Source organism: Sander lucioperca, chromosome 16 (genome assembly GCF_008315115.2).
Source record: "Sander lucioperca isolate FBNREF2018 chromosome 16, SLUC_FBN_1.2, whole genome shotgun sequence".
In the NCBI taxonomy this organism is placed as follows: domain Eukaryota; kingdom Metazoa; phylum Chordata; class Actinopteri; order Perciformes; family Percidae; genus Sander; species Sander lucioperca.
In genome coordinates, this window is record NC_050188.1 from 4,030,286 (window position 1) to 4,049,024 (window position 18,739).

General features: G+C 41.9%; 1 protein-coding gene across 1 annotated transcript in view; it reads right to left on the reverse strand.

Annotated features, from left to right (window-relative positions):
• LOC116041236 (hippocalcin-like protein 1) overlaps positions 1–9,859 on the reverse strand; it is a 56,586-nt gene extending 46,727 nt beyond the window's left edge. The window contains exon 1 of the mRNA XM_031287126.2: positions 9,432–9,859. The gene's annotated coding sequence lies outside the window, so the exon portion shown is untranslated. The remainder of the gene's footprint in view (positions 1–9,431) is intronic.
• Between the last annotated feature and the right edge of the window lie 8,880 nt (positions 9,860–18,739).

Below are 18,739 nucleotides of genomic sequence, written 5' to 3' on the forward strand. Positions count from 1 at the left end.
AAATCATGCGCATCGAACCTTAAATAAAACTTGTATAACTCCTCTGCCAAGTCAGTGTCAAACATATCAAACTCCTCTTTTAAGTCTGCATTCCAACCATTGATTTCGTGCCACTCCAGGCTGCACCTGTACAGCCTACCATTTCTCAGTTCACCCTCAATGTTGTCATTATACATTAGATCATTTTCACACACTTCTCTTTTTTGAGAGCTGTCCCCCTGATAACGTTTTCTTCTGATTCAATAGTTATTTAAAGGATTTACTAATCAAAGGCTTATTATTTGAAAATGACTGTACACGTTTTACGAGGATTTACCATATTTTCCCAAAGGTAAATGTAGCATGATACTGTTAGAGTCAGTTTATCTACACCTGTGCAAGCTTCTTTGAGTTTCTGTTCTAAAATCGGTAAGATCTGGTCATGTATAGCAAGATGTATGAAGTACAATTCAAAAATGTAATGTCTGTAACGATCCTGGGCCATATATATTGGGACTGCCATCCAAAGCAGGGGTCCTAAACCCTTAGACTCTCGAAGATCTAAGTTGCTAAATAAAGTTATTTTCCTGGAAGAAAATGTATATTATTTAATTGGATCCAAGAAAAACTCCCATCGGTACTTCCCATGGAAAGATTAAAAAATAAAAGGAAATGAGAGCAGCTTCACAAATGTATGGCAGCCACTGATAAATCACTCGCCCAATTATCCAAGGGACTAGAGGAAGTGGCAAAATGGACTGGAAAGCATCAGAGCCCCTTCTACAATTCACTTTATGAATTATTAGCATGTAAACAACAGTGCATTAGAAACAGTGTGTACTTCATCTGATTAGTGTGTATGTTTATTAGGGCTGATACATTCAGACACTGACTGAATTGCCTTCATGGGTATAAAAAAAAAAGCCAAATTTCAAAGCTAATAAGCATGCAGCATGCTTCAAAGCTTAAGTGCATAACTTTTATATATTAATGCAAGTCTGTTTCATTCAAGCCATTGCCAAATGAGTGGATAAAAAGCTAATTAAGACTATCAGCTTCAGACAACTCTCTCTGTATTTCTCAGTATGGCTATGTTCAGAAGATTGTGTCGTCCGGCGACATTTGCACACAGAAACTCGAGTGAAGATAATTACCTCTTCTGAAGAGTCCATCATGTTTTTTTTAAATCCTCCGTGTCCTCCTTGGCTACAAATAACTGCGTGGAGGAGGGGTGGGGGCGCGTGCGTGATCACGGAAGGGTTGTGTCATGTGGATGGAACAACAGTGGCGTTGTCATTGCTTAGAATTCCTCATGTGGGCGACAGAAACTACGCACTATAGCTTTAACCAGGATGTGATAATGCTGGGGATTGGCTGTCTACACGTCGTGAAGGCATGCAGGAAAACCTCTACGCTACGTACAGAGACAGGGCTCACGTGTGTGTTGTATTTTGAAAGGCTTGACTACAGTGTGAGTCACATAGCTGAAAAAAAGGATTAGTACTGTAAATTGTAATGTTGTAATTGGTTTTTGTTAAAATAGACTTTAGAAAATTGATATAAAAAAAACGTATCGTTCGGAAACGGGTATCGAAGTCATGGTATTGGTATCAGGTATCAAAACATACAGATTTATTTAACGATACCCTAATGATCACGTGCCCTAGTCTCGCATTGCCAGACCTTCCTCCACAGCGCTGCAGAGGAGGGTCTGGCTAGTCCACACAGCATTCCTGTAAAGGAGAAAAACGTGCTCTGGTTTATTGGCATTTCTTTAAACTAGAGATGGTCCGATAACATTTTTTGCTTCTCGATACCGATTCTGATACCTGAACTTGCATATCGGCCGATACCGAGTACCGATCCAATACCAGTGTGTCATATATTTTATGTTTTAACAACTGATTACTACTATCCCTGTATGGATGTGATATTATTTCTATCTTTGTTGTCAGTCTGGCTCAGGTTAAACTCTTTGTGAAACATGAACAAACACAAACAATGAACGCCCCAGAACTTTGTTTTATTATGCAGTTTGACAGTCAGTTATAACGGAAAAAGAACATACATAAACTACTTTAACGTAGATTTTCTTTAGGGCTTTATTATGTGGTATCGGATCTGTGCATTAACTCCAGTACTTCCCGATACCGATACCAGCGTTTTAGGCAGTATCGGAGCCGATACCGATACTGGTATCGGCTCATCTCTACTTTAAACCAATCACAATCGTCTCGGGCAACACTCTCGGCCGTTGTTGCGTCCGGCGCCTCTGCAAAATAGCCTCGGGAAGGAACTAGTTTTGGTGGAACATGTGCTCGTTCAGAGTTGTCTTAGTCAATCAACAGAAAACTCAGATTGGACAGATAGTCTAGCTAGCTGTCTGGATTTACCCTGCAGAGATCTGAGGAGCAGTTAACCATAGTCCTCAGAAATCCACCGGAGATTAGAACGCCAACACAAAGAAAGCGGAAGGTGACGGACATCCGGCCAAAAATGGCCATCCGGCGGCACCGGAGCAATCCCCTGAATGAATCGTGGTGGATATAGACTATCCATGCCCTAATGGTTAGGACCCCCCCACCCCCCTTTTTTTCATTTGGCAGAGCAGGGGTATCTGGTCATCCTGCTGCAGGCCAGACAGGGCCATACAAATGACCAATATCACAAAAAGAAACCCGTTAACCATATGATAGTACCACGACTAACAAAACATAACAAAAAAGGAACTGCTGCTGTGGGTCGCCCTAAGGCATAAGGGAGCCATCTAAATCAAGAGAGAAACCATTGAGAAGAGCCACGAGAACAGAATCTACTCTTGAAATGCCTACTGTACGGCTTCATAAGGGACTAATTAAACTATTTAGACTTTAGTCTTTTGAAATGGACAGAGAGAGACAAGATGAACTAAACAATGTAATGAAAGAAGATTAAAGGCAAATTGAACAGGGCAGCAGGAGATCTTATAATGGGGTGGGAGAGATGCTGAGAAAACTGATGTTAAGAAGCGATATGATCTCAACAGAGGTATCGGTGGAGTGTGCGGCGAGCGCATGTTCTCCACCACGCCTTATCAGTTGAGAGCTGTTGGCCCTTTTCTGCTAAGGTACACACATTCACACGCCCTTTTCTCCCCCCTGACTTCATTAGCTTAACCACATGCCGGGCTCTGGGAGTAATTGGCTGCCCTTTCAGCCTCCTAATGGCAAGAGGAGAGGCGGGAACAAGAGGTGAACTGGCAGAATTACTGTCATCTATTCGAAATCTCCACTCAAAATATATTTTTCTCATTTGCTTCCATGTGATTTCTTTTAGCCTTTGTTTCGTTAATTGTTTTAACCCGCTGCTCTTTTTGCGGTGCTTTCCTGTTCCTATTTAATTAGTTTTTTATGCTTTTATTGGAAGACATAAGGAGGAATCACATACCCGTTCTGTCACATTATTCCAGACCAGTGTCTTTTGATTGGATTCACTGGAGACAGTGAAGCTAGACCTCCCTCCAACAAGGGATTTAAAAACAATCATGTTGCTAAAGCTCCATATCTGATTTGTTCATACTTTAAAAGCAAGCAACTGCAGTCCATTAACATAAGGGGGGAGCAGCAACAACCGCCATCCTCCAGGTTGATTGAAACAAGGATAAGGATGACTCAACTCATCACTTGCTGTGCTCTAAGCGACATGGAGTGTCACATTGAGATTGATTGGTAGCATCTTTGGTCCAGGCCGCGTCCACCTCCAGCAGAGCAGCTGCTCTCTCGGTCTTATCACAGACTTTATCAGACTGGATGTGACGGGCAGGAGACGCCCCTCTTCCAGCAGGATCAGGGCCGGTTATGGGGCCGGCAGCGTGCATGGGAAACACAGACCTCGTGACATATGAAAACACAGCCACATTAGAGAGAAGGTTTACAACGCATGGACATATGGCTCTTCCTTTCAGAGTGGCTCTTTCAGTCTCTGATTCTCCCAAGTTTCATGATAAAGATGTAATATGCAACGACGTCCTAGTTACATGAGTTATGGTTGCTGTAGTTCATTAAAGGGGCAATCCATCCATTTTACACATTAAACTTTAAACAATTTAGCCTGTGAATGCTATTGAAGGATGTCTTCTGGGGCTTTTGAGAAGCTTTGTTTTTCTTGTTGTTTTTTCGAGAAGCTTTGTCAAGCCTGAGAAATAACCCTGATGACGTCATAGTGAAGTCACCAGGTTTATTTTGACTCAGGCATGAGAAATTGGGTTACAACTGAGGTGAAAGAAGTGGACATTTAGGAGCCAGGGAGGGACTAATGAAAGATGCTACTGAGTTGCATTATGGGAATTGTAGGATCTAGTGTTTCTGAAGCTTGATCCATACTAGGGGAATAGGGATAGACCGATTATCGGCCCTGGCTGATTATCGTCCCGTTATTTGGCCGTTTGCAGATTATCTTTTTTCGGCATTTTATTTGCCTGATAACCAATAAAGTTAAGTAATTACAAAGGTGCACTACTTTGGCTACAGCTCTGTGTCTCTCCCTCTGCTTCTGTTTCACTCACCACTGAGTCTGACTTAATGTCCCCCCCCACAACACTATCTTACTCTCTTTTACTGGGTATTATGTGGAAAGTTTCTAATTTATTAAATAATTGCTTAAAGCATTTAAACAAAGTTTTGTGTTGGAGTTTGTAACATTCCAAAATTTTTATTTTGACTTCAAAATTTTCATTTTCACTGTAAATCCATATTGCATCAGCCAGCCTAGAAAAAACAGTATCGGTCGATCCCTACCAGGGACTAACCCCTAGATTCCGCGTTGCGGCAGCCAGCAACCGCGGGCCACTCAAGACAATGCTTGTGATTGCACCAGCCGCGACGCAGCGTGTGCCAGAAGCATCTCTCCGCTCCGCTAAAAATACACAGCCAGGTCTATTTTGAACGGCCTTCAAAACAACTAAATCTGCGAGTCGGGCCGGCAAGGGTCTCCCGGTGTAGTATGACGCATGACGGATGACGGAACAGAACTGGAATGTGGCGCATCCGCGCCTGGTGGAATTTCGTGGTAAAGTAATTATATAGGAAATGAGTGCATTTTGCAAATACATTATTGTAAATCAAGAAGGCACAGGCCCTATTCCTGCTTGCACTACAAGAAGTCTTCACACCTGAACAACAACGTTGGTAATGTGTTGTCCCCAAGCATTTTTTTTGATCTGCTACCTATATTGTTTAATACGTTTAAGCAACTAAAACAACCTGGTTAAGGTTAGGGAAAGATCGTGAACATGGTTAAAGACTCTTAAAACCTATTTTTTCAATCAGATTCCTTCCTACCATGAGTTTTGGAGATTTTTGTATTTTTTGAAGAGGCTTTTCTCACTGGTTTGATGTAGGCAAGGCTCATCTGGAACAATGTGAAGTCACAATTAAAAATCTGATTCAGCCATACCCACACAGTCCTAATATAAAGACTGAGTTTTTAGGTCTTTTTCCCCTTTCCTTTATTGTGTTATATATCTTTTTTGTGCATGTTATAGGTTTACAAAGTGAAAAAGCCCAAAGTCCACCCCAAAGGGACTTACCATCTCCAACAGAAAACACTGTTCACAAACTGCTCCAAACAGCTCTATTGTAGTCCAGCCTTTACTTCAGAGACAAACGTGGTCACTTTGTAACACACGTTATAATGCTCGCCTAGCTGGTAGCGTGGCACGCCCTCATACTCTGCTTCTGACTGGCTAGTAGTCCTTACCTAGGTACTGCACATGTGCGACTCCCAACAAAGATGGAACAGAAGTGAGATATCTCACTCTGTAGCTAAAACAGAGAGCTCAACACACAGGGTGAAAAGAGGAGCTGCAGCAATGTGCAGTACGACACAAATATGGTGTTTTTTGAAAATGAAACCATGTAAACCTATTCAGGTACAACCTCTAAATACAATTATGAACCTGAAGATGAGCATAATATGAGCACTTTAAACTTTCAATAAATAACTGAGATTGTTTTCTTGTTTTTAAAAACTCATTTTGGTGCTCATTTTTCTGTTAAATATGTAAAATTTGGTAGAACACGGCATACAAACCACAGTCTCTGTCAAAGTCACACCTGCAGCAGTATAACAACGTCGTGCTACTTCCGCCACGGTCATATTTGGCACGACTAAAAGAGGTTGCATGTCAGTAAAAAAAAGTAAACATTGGTTGTTCTATACATTCTAACTGTTGTCTGTTTTGGTGAAGCCAGTGTCTTGTGTTCACTACCTCATAGCATATCATCAGGGTGATAATGGGAAAGTGGTTTTTGCCAATTGCTAATAACAACAGATTACTAAAAGGCAACATGTAACATGACTCTCTAAAGGGTAAACAACCATTTCCTCCCCATTACTGTGTTACCACCAGACTGCAGAGCCATTTTGCACTAAGCCTTTATGTCCATCTCTTTGCTATTCTCTTAATGATTACGATCTCTTTTTTTTCCATAAAGCCCTTAAGAATTGTCCTCCGAGAAAATTCCACTAGCCTTCCACATCCATCATGGTGCCAGAAGAAGTACACACAGCAGGCCTCTGCGGGGGGTGGGGGGGAAGTTAACCCGACCCAATGCCCGGAGGATGCTCCGGCTCCACCGAGGTCTCATAGCTTTCAAAGGTTTTACTTGTCTCTCTGGAAGAAAAGAAAGAAAGAGCTCCAAGAGGCTGAGCCTGTGTGTTTCTTTATCCCATGATCCACCACTGACCTGGGTTCACGAGGCAAGACAGAACCCTTAATTCAAAGTGACTTTCAGGCCGTGTACTTATGAATTCCATGCATACATGTGGTCTGGGGCATCTTGTCGAGAATTTCCAGCAGCGTAGCATGAGAGCAAGGTCACCTATATGAGCAACACTAGACTGTACTTGTGAAAGCCTGCAGTAATATAGAAAGAGGTACTGTACATTGTACACAGTAGAAACAAATGTATTCATTTACTCTGATTTATTTTTAATTTTTTTAAAACACACTGGACTCTTTATCTCAGGGGTTTCCCTGCCATTGTAAGGCTTAGGCGCAGGACCCAAGCCGTTTTGAGCAGCACCTAAGCAGAATGAATGTAAAATCAATGTGAGCATCAAAGCTAACTGGAAAAAAAATGACTAATTGACTAAAGAAATCTTAGTCGACCTTCTACAAATAAGACCTAAAACTAAATGACTTGATTAAATGACTCAGGTCTAATGATTGTAGCTGGCCCCCAGTGGACTTCTTTAGCAAGCTTTGTCTTTACATTTTGTATAGCTTTTCCAACATTTTAGACATAGATATGGTAGTAATAATGATCAAAATGATGTGAAATTGCATTTTATTTTTTACTGAAAAACGTACCAATTCCTGAGGGAAGACCCCTAAACCCCCACCAAATAGGTGCACCTAGGTCCTCCACAAACCTAGGGAAAATACATACTGTAATTGTAGGATAAGAATGTCCATGACCTGCTGAATGTCTGTCGGTTCACAATGTTTAATAAAGATTTGTTGTTGTTTTTAAATAGATGATAATGAAACCATGTCCCTTTCCTTCTGCACTGCAAACCACCTGCCTCATTGAAACACACCTTAACTACACTTTACTGTGTGTGTGTGTGTGTGTGTGTGTGTGTGTGTGTGTGTGTGTGTGTGTGTGTGTGTGTGTGTGTGCGTGCGCGCGCGCAGGCACGAGAGAGTAGTGCTCCAGCACTCATTTATCTTCTTATGTAACAACTAGACTAGCATTAGCACATGCAGGCTAAACGCTGCCCCTACCCAACCCAAAACATCAGCAGCAGATTTTCCAGCCCTTCTCACATCCCGAGCAAACTGAGTTGAGCAGGTTTCCTTAAAGACGCGATGCCCAAATACAGTACATAATTCATTTGTTAGGGCTGCTCCTCCACTGCGCACCACCTTCTCATTAACCCCGGGGTCAAAGCCGATGACGGCCGCATTATCGGACCTCTCATCATTCTTTCGGTAATTAGCCGTCCTAAATGAAAATTGACCACAGTGCCTCTCAACCCTACAACTGCCACTCTTGTAACTCTGAATATTCCCTGAGCGGATGGGTCAGGTGGCACAAGATTTCAGAAACCAGTCAAATCTGAAGGGGTTATTTATTCAGCAATTGGGTGTACACATAGAGGCAACTATCAAATCAAAGTGTAGCATAGCAGGGCCTGAATCAGCCATGAACTGGCTCGTTATCTCAAGGAAAGGGAGAGCAGAGGTCCTAAACACCTAAGTGACGGATGATTATTAAAGATGGCATGTTATATACACCGTGGGCAACTGGGCCCCTGGCTCTTATTTGATTGATTTAGTCCACACAACATTACTGTTAATCAGCCAGAGATTTCCAATACGGATGAAATGCTAAATCATGTGCTTTACATGATACTGTACATGAGATGCAGAGATTGCAGCTATACGAGGACGTGGGCTGACTGAGCCGACCACAAGCTGCATTATAACCCCACTTGTTGGTAAGTACGGCTGTTATCAATCTATTACAAAGCAGTGAGATTTAAGGTCCCCAACCTGAGAATCACAGTAGAGAAAATAACTGATGAACTTAATTGATATTAATCCTATTCTATAGGTTAACAAACAGCCAGGGTAGCATATGCGGCCACTATAAAATAAAAGGAAGATATTCACTTGAAATCTTTATGTCCTACTGAAATACAAAATTCACAATTCAACAGCCTAATGGGAATATGGCTATATAAGACCTTATATAATACCTTAATATAAATCCTTGCTTTATGAGGAAACAGTTTTGTCCTGTGATATACAATATAGTCTGTGTATTTCATTACACACATAGCCTACTCTGCGGTCTTAACAGGAATATTACAGCTAGTCAATGATCAGTATAGTAGAAATAAGGCAGCAAATGCAAGGCAGAGGATGCAATCCAATCTCTTTCTAATTCTCTCTTTCAGGGAGAGGAATGCACCTCAGGGCTGGAAAACAGAGGAGGAGAGCTGGAGGATCCAGAGCACCACCATGCGCATACATCCTTGCCTCTTGTCAAGATCATTCATAAAAAAAAATGGCAGGCCGATACCTCTCTCATCCTATTGGCTGTACAAACGAGGTTTTTTCTGTCCTTTTATTTTAGTGATTAACTCGATGGAAGCACTCCGAAGATGATCAACTTGAGTTGAATGCACACAAAACATATCTGTGTTAGGCTAACGTAATCAAACAAACTGCAGGGGTGTACGGGAATGTTTTCAGGTCACATACCGGTAGCCTTATGCTATTTCAGGCGGTTTATTGTTACAACACAGCCGAGATATCCACCGTGTCCCGCGGGTAAACAAAAGTATCTGCGTCGCTTTTCCAGACGCCGAATTCATTATACAAGCGATAGCGTTACAGAAAAAAAATAATTAAGCTAGGCTAATCACCTGCAATGTGTGCGAATGTCGACCCTCTTCCTTACCCGATAAAGCCGAGGTAGTGTCTGTGGTGGGGAGGAGGGTGTCCAGGCTGCTCCGGTTCAGCGGGGCCGGTGTGCAGCACAGCTGCGTAGAGATGCAGGGATGCTCGGCTTGCTCGGGACGCCTTCCTCTGGTGCCTCTGATAGCCTCGTGTTGATCTCCGTCTGCTTACTACTGCTGCTTCTGCTTGTTACTGCAAACTCACACACATAAACTGGCTGAGTGACTATGTGGCCCTTGGCTACAGCAGCCGAGCCCTGCAGACCATGTTACCGTGCAGGCGAGAGGCAGCAGTGATGGTGCCGCGGTGCGGAGCTGGTGCTGCTGTCGACGTTTCCTCTCCTCCAGGGGCCGGATTGGGACGGGTTTGCAGCGGAGGACAGTGTGTTTAAGTTGGGAGTGCGAGAGGAGTGGATTTAAACGGGGGGATGGTTTCGATGGGATTACGTGGTAGGGTTTGTTTAGAAAGCGCTGCGCCTATTGGCAGCGACGTTTCACAAAGCCCTCCTCCTACTCTCCTCTCTCCGTCTCTCTCTCTCTCTCAGTAAAACAGATAGCCAGGGTGTGTGTGTGTGTGTGTGTGTGTGTGTGTGTGTGTGTGTGTGTGTGTGTGTGTGCGTGTGTGTGTGCGTGTGTGTGTGTGTGTGTGTGTGTGTGTGTGTGTGTCACACAACATAGGCTACTGTAGAATAATGGCTGTGTGTATAATTTACTGCGCCACATTTTGGTTCTTGATCAAGATGAAGAGCAGGGGCGATTCTAGGATCAGACCTTTAGGGGGGCTCAGCCCCTAATGAGACATAATGTGACACATACAGCACCTTGCAAAAGTGTTACCCCCCCCCCCCCCACCCCCCTGCTAAATCAGTAATTTCACAGGATAACAATGTGACATGTGAAAAAAAAACTCTGAAAGTCCCTTTGTGGACTACAAGAATCACATATAAATCACAATAAATAAATTAAAAAAAGACTTTCTTTGACTGGGTTACAGGTGCATAGCATTGGCGACAGCAACACAGGATATTAAACCTGTTTCTTTGAACCCGTAATTGTTTGGCCTCTGTCACTAACAGACAAGCTCGCAAACTCTAACTTGAAGCACTAAAATTGATTTAAAAAAAAAGTTTTTTATTATTATAATTTTTAGGGGGGCTGAGATGAAATTTAGGGTTAGGGTTAGGCTTAAGCCTCCCTAGAAAGGGTCTAAAATTGCCACTGATGAAGAGAGGTCATACAATAGCACATAGGCAAACAATAGCATGTTGGATATTGACCCAGTGGAGAAAATGCTGTGCTTTCTGTACAGTATTGCCTCTTATATCTTTATAATAGCCTATCATTTTGGTTATGCTGTGATAAGCATCCTAATTTATAGGACTAGTGGTCTTTATGAAAGATAGTGTGAAAATGATTTTTATTATCTTCATCATATTCTGCCCCTATAGAATGGCACATAAGTGGAATAATATAGGGTTAAGTTTGGTAAGACATATCAGTCTGTGTTTTGTTGTTGAAATGTAATGTTTAAACAAAAATAGTTTCTGTCCAAGTTTCCATCCTACTGTAGCACAAATTTTAACATTTACAGAAATTGGGCAGAAAAAAAATGCAATTAATCCGTCCACTACTAGTATGCAAATATTATGAGTTTGTTGAGCTAATTCTCCAGTTGTGTGCCATTAAACAATGGCAGAAGAAGAGAGTGCACTAAGGTAATGTAGCCTAACCCTAAGAGCGCCAGTCAAATCTCAAATGATGGACGTCAATGTGAAAAACGCTGCTTCCAAACGATTCAATTCAATTTTCAATTCAATTTTATTTATAGTGTCAAATCACAACAAGAGTTATCTCAAGAGACTTTACATATAGAGTAGGTCTAGACCACACTCTATAATTTACAAAGACCCAACAATTCCCCCAAGAGAAAGCATTTGGTGTGACATTGGCATGGAAAAACTTCCTTTATACAGGCATGATGTTGGCATAGTGGCCACACTTAGTGTTGCAATTTCTCACACCAGCTGTAAAACGGTGAATCATTTTTTTTTCCAGCATCACAAATGCCTGAAATTACTCTTTGTATTAGCAGAATTTGATTAATTTGAGCCAATATTTTGAAAGTCTAGAAGAGCCGCACAATTATAAAAATGTTTGTCCCATTAATGTTTTTAACATATTTTTTTTTTAAATTGTGATTAATCAGTGTTCTTTCCTTCTATTTTATGTATGTGGGTGTGTATGTGTATGTATGCATATATATGTTTATGTATGTGTGAATGTGTGTATGTATATATATAATCTGTTTATGAGATTTCATGAGTTTCAACTTGTTGTTTCTACCTGAATAGTGTCATATTTCCACTATATCTATGTATACATGTGTGCTTTATGCTGGTATATGTTTTTGTCTTTATGAAGCACTTTGGTGCAAACTTGTTTGCTTTTAAAGTGTTATATAAATGAAATAAACTTAAACTTAATGTGTGCTGGGAGCTTACAAAATGTCAGCCAGCTTAGGAAAAATGCGGCCCGTGGAGACTTAATAACTTTCATAAGAATGACTGGGAAACATGGTACCCATTTCTCCTTAATACATCAATGGGAAAAAGCAATGGAAATATGGCATTTATGTCAGTTTCGTGTACAGTATTAATTAAGGTTACAGTCTCATTGCTCCACAAAGATCTGATGTTTTCATCTTGTCATGATGTCATCATGGCAGCCCTTGCTTCTTTTTGTTCTGTGTGGTTTTTGTTTGTTTCCCCTCATGTTCCTCCCTCCTGTGCCGATGACTGTGAGCTGTGGGCGCGGCCTAGCTGGCAGGTGGCACCAAGTGAAGCTCATTCCCTAATCAACCTCCTGCAGTATTTAAGGCTGGCTCTGTGAGCCTATTGTTGCCAGATTGTGCCATCTACCAGTGTGGTATAGTTGCATTCTTGGCTCCCTGTGTTATCAGTTTACCTGGTGTTTTAGCTTGTGTAGCTAAAGTATTTTCTGTGTTTTATCTCTTGTTGCAGCCTGCCTTGCTTGCTCGTGCTCCTGCCTGCCTGCCTGCTTGCTCATCCTGCCTGCTCCTCTCTCTCTCTGTAAGGATTGGATTCAAACTCAATTGTTTGTTGGACTCTGGAGGAGGCCCTACCACATGGTCAACGCCACCATTCACTGGGCACACTCTGGAGAAGCTCACTGCACCCACCACTCACCACTGGATTCCCTCGACACAACCCTCCCTTTGCCACCAGCACTATTATTGTATATATTTCACTCATTAAAACACTTAATCTTAATTATTGTGTTTTTCGTCTGCTTTTGGGTTCCACCTCCTGTGCCGTTCCGTAACACATCTGCTGCTATTCCGCGGCAGTTTGTCATATTTTGTTTTCCTCGATATGCCAATTATTCCACCTCAGCTAAGCATAAAAACATCTTTGCAATATTTCGACTATCTTTCAAATTTGTGGCATTTGCACTCCAGATTTTCATGCACATATTTATTTTATAGGGCAACCTTTCTGTATTTCATGTGGAAGCACACACAAACACACATGCATTAGAAAAAGAGGCTTCTGACCTGACATCGATTGGACATTCTGTGCATATTAGAGTTGATGGACTGAGCCCAGTACCCCAGACCTCACACACACACACACACACACACACACACACAATCTGACGGTCTGAGGTCCGCCATCTCAGCCAGACATCAGCCATACTTCGTCACACCTTACCAAACTCGAGAGAGCTGTGGGATGTTTTGATTGAGTCCAAAGGTTGGGGATGACTCACAGTCAGTGGTCTCACTGGACTAAGTTTGGTTGCTCATTGAAGGGACAGCTGGCCTGCGTAACCAGCGCTCCCCGAACAGGAAAATCAAAAACGACACAATCCTAAAGGGAGCATGTAAGCGCTCGGAGCGGAAACAATTTCCTGAGACAATGTATGCCATGATGGATTTTAGACGAGAAATGTGAGACAGAAAGGTTTCAAGGATGGTCAGCTTCTTAATCAGCCACTGTGGCGTGTGATGATCATGTCTCATTAGCCCTTAGTTATTTAGGCATCACGTATTCTGTTGACGTGGCCAGTGTGTGCTCTCTGCTCAGCACATTTGTATCCTCCTTACGCTAAAGCTCCAGATTAATATGTTATGCCTACTTTTTCACAAGGTGATCAGAACATCGCAGTCGATTGTGTAGTGATTATGTGGCGAACACAAGGTGGAAGCTGCTGCAAATACAAAGTTGAAAGTTGTGTGTCTTATTAAAAGGAATAATTTATAGACAAATGTTAATGCCAAGTTATCATACAGGGGCATATAAATGAAGGAGAGGAGAAGCAGTCACAGCGGGGTTGAACAAATTAAATGCACAAAGAGATGCAACGGGAGAATGGCAACAGGGGAATTACAATTTCCATTCACAGCACATTATTTTCAAGTATTACGGCTGTATGTTAAAATTGTAACTGAACTACGTAAATAATGTAAAATAAATAAATAATGTAAAATAAATAAAGTAAAATAAATAAACAAATATTGACAGATGTGTTATTACTCTGTTGCTTTCATCATCAAAAAAGCAAACAAGCACATTGAGTATTTTATCCATCAACACTGAGTGAGAACATGCATTTTTTTAGCTTCTCAGACAAACATTTTTTGAACTGTAGTGCGATGCCATGAGTGTTCATGTAACTCGCATGTTGATTTGAAACCAACAGGATAGCCTAGTTAACGCTTTTTTGTCTTCTGCTAGTTTTCTACACAGGGTGACCAGTGGCTGCGAAATTGTGAATGACAAGTCATGTTCCGCAATAAATGTGCATTTTTAAGTCGCAAACACGGTCAGTCATAGACAACTGTGTGTCAGCTGTAACAGTTGCTCCCGGCAACGTCGTGGTAAGTTTGAGTGCACGGGCAGCGGCTCTATGACCGGGGTCTAACACATGACGAGCAAGCACTTTCTTAACGCTGCTGGCATATAGTAGCTCCCTCGAGCAAAACGTGCAGAAACAAGCACCAGGCTCTCTCAGTTTCTGGCACCAACTGCCAAAAGGCTCGCCATCTCTACCTACTTCTTCTATCCACGCCCAGCGGCATTTATTTTTGAGTTCTTTATCTATGGGTAGGACATCATCCCCAGGCTTCATGAACTTGCGCTCCATGCTTTCACCGACAACGCTAACGTGACGTATAGATCTCAATCACACTGTGTTGCCAGGACCCGCCCTGCTCTGCTTCTGATAGGCTTGTAACGTTAGTTAGAGCTGCGATCCTCTCATATGATTAGTAGGGTGAAATCAATTGACTCGAAAATATTAAACCGCATGCAAGTTCCCATATTTTTTATTTATTTTTTCCACACGGTCGCACGCCGGAGATCCGTGCCGGAATACTTTAAGCCCTGTCCACTGCGTTCAAAGTCTCTGGCTCTAGATGTTTTTGGTGGGGATGTTGTACTTATGGTTCCAGGAATGTCCAGTGAAGGGACACAGTTGCAAGTATGAATGAAAGACAGCGAAAGTCTCTCTCTCTTCTTGTATCTATGTGAATAGTAAGTATTTAAATCTTACGAAAAATCTTGACGCTTCAACATTGAGAGTCAAAGTGAAACCTGAGCTTCCAGGTTCTGTTCCAGAAGGCAAAAACCTTCATTCAAAATATCATTGACACTTGTACTAACACAAATTGCTAAGACTCTATAACAGAGCCCTATGACTTTTAGGTATTATCTATAAAAATGTTTAACAGTCAAAAATTCAAAAAAAGTGTTCATGTATGATGTGTAGAATAATGTTCTTACTATTTGCAGATAAATATAATAACAATGTAAAAGGTTTCCATAAGAGACCAAGTGTGTTTTGATGTATGCTTATTGCACAGAGTTGTGTGTTGTCATAGAGATGGTGGTTCCCCGAACAAAGGAAACTCTGACGCACAGAAGGGTTAGCTCAAGCCATAACTATAGAGTAGTTAAAGGCCATGAGTTGCGAGCAAAGAACATTGAGTAATAATAAGAAATGAAAGAGGAACAGAATGTACCGCTTCGCGTGAGAGCAAATGAGGATGAGACATAATACAGTGGCCCCCACCCTGTCGTGTGTTGTGTGAAGATAACAGTCCTGGTGCGGGACAAGAAGACAACGCCCCAGAGCGAGGGGGGGGGGGGGGGGATAAGAGTTTAGGGAAAGGATAGAACGGGGCTCACAAGGTCTGACAGTGTAGCGATACGTGGACCGGCTCTGGCTTTTTGTCTGTTGCTAGGGAAACTTAGTCTCTGCACGCTCTGTGATCCCACAGATCTGTGTATTAAAACTCCGATGCTTGACTATTAAACAAATGTATTTGACTTTATCTTATTGTCTTATTTGGCTCTTGCTTAGGATCAATGTAATACCAATTTAACGAATGCGCGGGATATATAGGTATTTTATTGGAGTCAGACACATTGTCCCAAAAGAGGGGACACAGAGGAGATAAATCCCCAACAGATGCTACCACTAGTAAGGAGCAAAAGCAACTGTTATAGTAGATACTCATTATCTTAGAATACACATAGTAAAACCAAGGGGCACATTTAACTTTATTAGAAAGAAACCCCTCAGTGAGAGATTATGTTGAGGTACAGCTCATCAGGACTTTGGCTCTCTATGGAGACGAGTATAAATAATGTCATGACTTTCGAAAATGAAATTGAGTGTTGTTTGCTATATTTTAAAAAAGTTGAGATGGAGACAACCAGAAGGTACTACACGCTTTACTAAAACTATTTATGGAATTCAGTTTGCCTGCACAAACCTGGGGGGAGAATGATCATGGAAGTGTGGATGATAGCACGGCCTGGAAGTTGAGGATTTGCAACACGGTCTCACGGCAGTTTGTGTAAATGCTACGTTATTTGATAGTTGTGCGTTCAAAGCAGAGATGTTCACAAGTCATTTTTTGGAAGTCCAAGTCGAGTCTCAAGTCTTTGAGCTTGAGTCCAAGTCAAGTCTCAAGTCTCTGGCCATCTCATCTGTCCCTAACACTTTATTGTTAAATCTTATGAATTCAAAGCATGTCCTGTAGCTACCATCCATACAGTACAGTATCAAAATCAGTTGTAGGATGACTTAGTTAGAGGTTAGTGAGGCCAGCGTCTCCACGGCAGGTAACAGTGCGCACGGATCCGCTGCACCACGCATGGATGAAATAATGAAATAGTAAATAGGACTACAGTAACAGAAATATTTGCAGAATTAAGACAGTCAAGACGGCCCAGTGTTTGGAGGACCGGGTATAACTTATTAACTTAATAGACTACAAATCATCCACGGGATCAATTACGCATCACCTGAGTTTGCCCACTCAACACAGCGTTTGTTCCTGGGGAGATGGATCCGTGCGTCCCGCCTCCTGTGCGCCATGGATGTCTGAGCCTCTACAACTACTAACTATAAAGATACAATTTGCCTGTTACCAGCATTAGCACAAAACTTTGCAATGGTTAGCTTGTTACCTGTGCCGATATATATGCTAAATGTAACATCTCTTTCACAGCAAGTGCCTAACCTCTCTGGATGCGTTTTGAGATGCCTGATGAAGTTCGACGTTGATCCGGCATCATTTATCTTGGTGCCACACACCTTGCATGTAGCTGTTAGCTTACTGCCACTGTTTACCAAGTTATTGAAAGCAAAACTAATGACAAAAGGCACAACTCCGGGAGGACTTGGTGTCGCCATCGTCAATGCATTTTTTTTATATGTGAGTGCGCGCACATAAGGCATAGCGCACATAAGGCATAGCGCACATAAGGCGTAGTGCACATAACGCAAGTTATGTTGCACATTATGGCAAAGGGCAGGACACGTGCAGCTCGTCATACGTTTCCCCAATGTATATGCGCCATTAAAAGAAAATAGAAATACATGAATGAATTTAGAGATTTAAAAAGCAATAATTGCAGGAAAACAGGTTGTTGACGAGTCTCGAAGCTCTAGTCCGAGTCAAGTGTGAAGTCTTTTGGGTCGAGTCGCAAGTCAAGTCTGAAGTCAGTTGTTTGTGCGACTTAAGTGCGACTCAGGAGGGGAGGAGTTACTGTAGAGCAAATAAGCTAACTGTGTTAGCCTGTCCTGTTATGTCCCTGTTGTTCTCTCTGCCAACACCTTCATGCCTCTACCTGTCTCACCTCTCTGTTGTTTCCCCGAGAGTGAGACGGGGACAAATATCTGACTCAGCTTTTGCTTATTTCATTAGTTGTTCATAACTCTGTCTCTCTGTCTCTCTGTCCTGTGAATAAGGACGCGGATGTGATTGAATTACCCCCTCCTCCTCCCGTTCCCTCTCTTTTCCCTCTCTCCCTCTCCTATGTGTTTTGTGTTATGTTGGCACTTTCCCTCCTCCGAGCCAGGGTTCAATGCTGCTGTTGCACTTTCTCTGGTCTTGCGTAACCGTGCAGCGGTCGCGTTTCGTCGCATCCTCCATTTCCTCTTCCCCAGGCGGGATGGTCACTGTGGAAAACAGTGGCCCAGAAAACTGACCTTCATTTCAGTATTCTAGAAAGACATCCTGCACTGTATGTGGAGCCCGACACCCCAAAGGAGATCGGCATCACACCTGTTTGACCTTTATTGAAGTAGGATAAAGCTTCGGGATCTGCGTTAGAGAAAGGCTCACACTCTTAAATGACAGGAGCCACAATCAGTTTATTTCATTATTTATTGATTGGGGGTGTTTCGGCTTTCTGCCGTTCTCAATGCCATTCACCACTGAGGGACACGCAGGTGTTTAAATACAGGAATTCACAGGATGGCAATAAAAGCAGCCCTGTCCGACAAATATATCCTACAAGAATGTCAATTAAATGCTTTTTAGTCATCAATAATATAACAGCATTCACTTTGTGGACTGTTTTTTCTTGCTCCTATACAAGAACAAACCTGGCTTTGATATACCTTATTCTCTGTACATACTTACTTACTGAAAGAAAACATATAAAGTTCATAACAGGAATTACAGATTGAATTTACCATTCATGCCAGCATAATGACGGAGTACCCAAGATGCTTATTCTGTAGATCAGGTGTATTCAATCAAATTCAAAGAGTTCCAGATACTAAAATGTCTTTCCAGCAAAGGCCCAAACCTGATAAGGTCTAAATTCCGTCATATAGCCTATGTCGATGTCTATCAAAGAAAATCAACAACGTACATTTCAAAAATTTCAAATTCAAACATTTTTCAAAAATAGTAGGATACTTTTAAGATACAGACACATTGAACTCATGTGACACTTGCATGAATTACAAATATCTATCTTGCATGGAA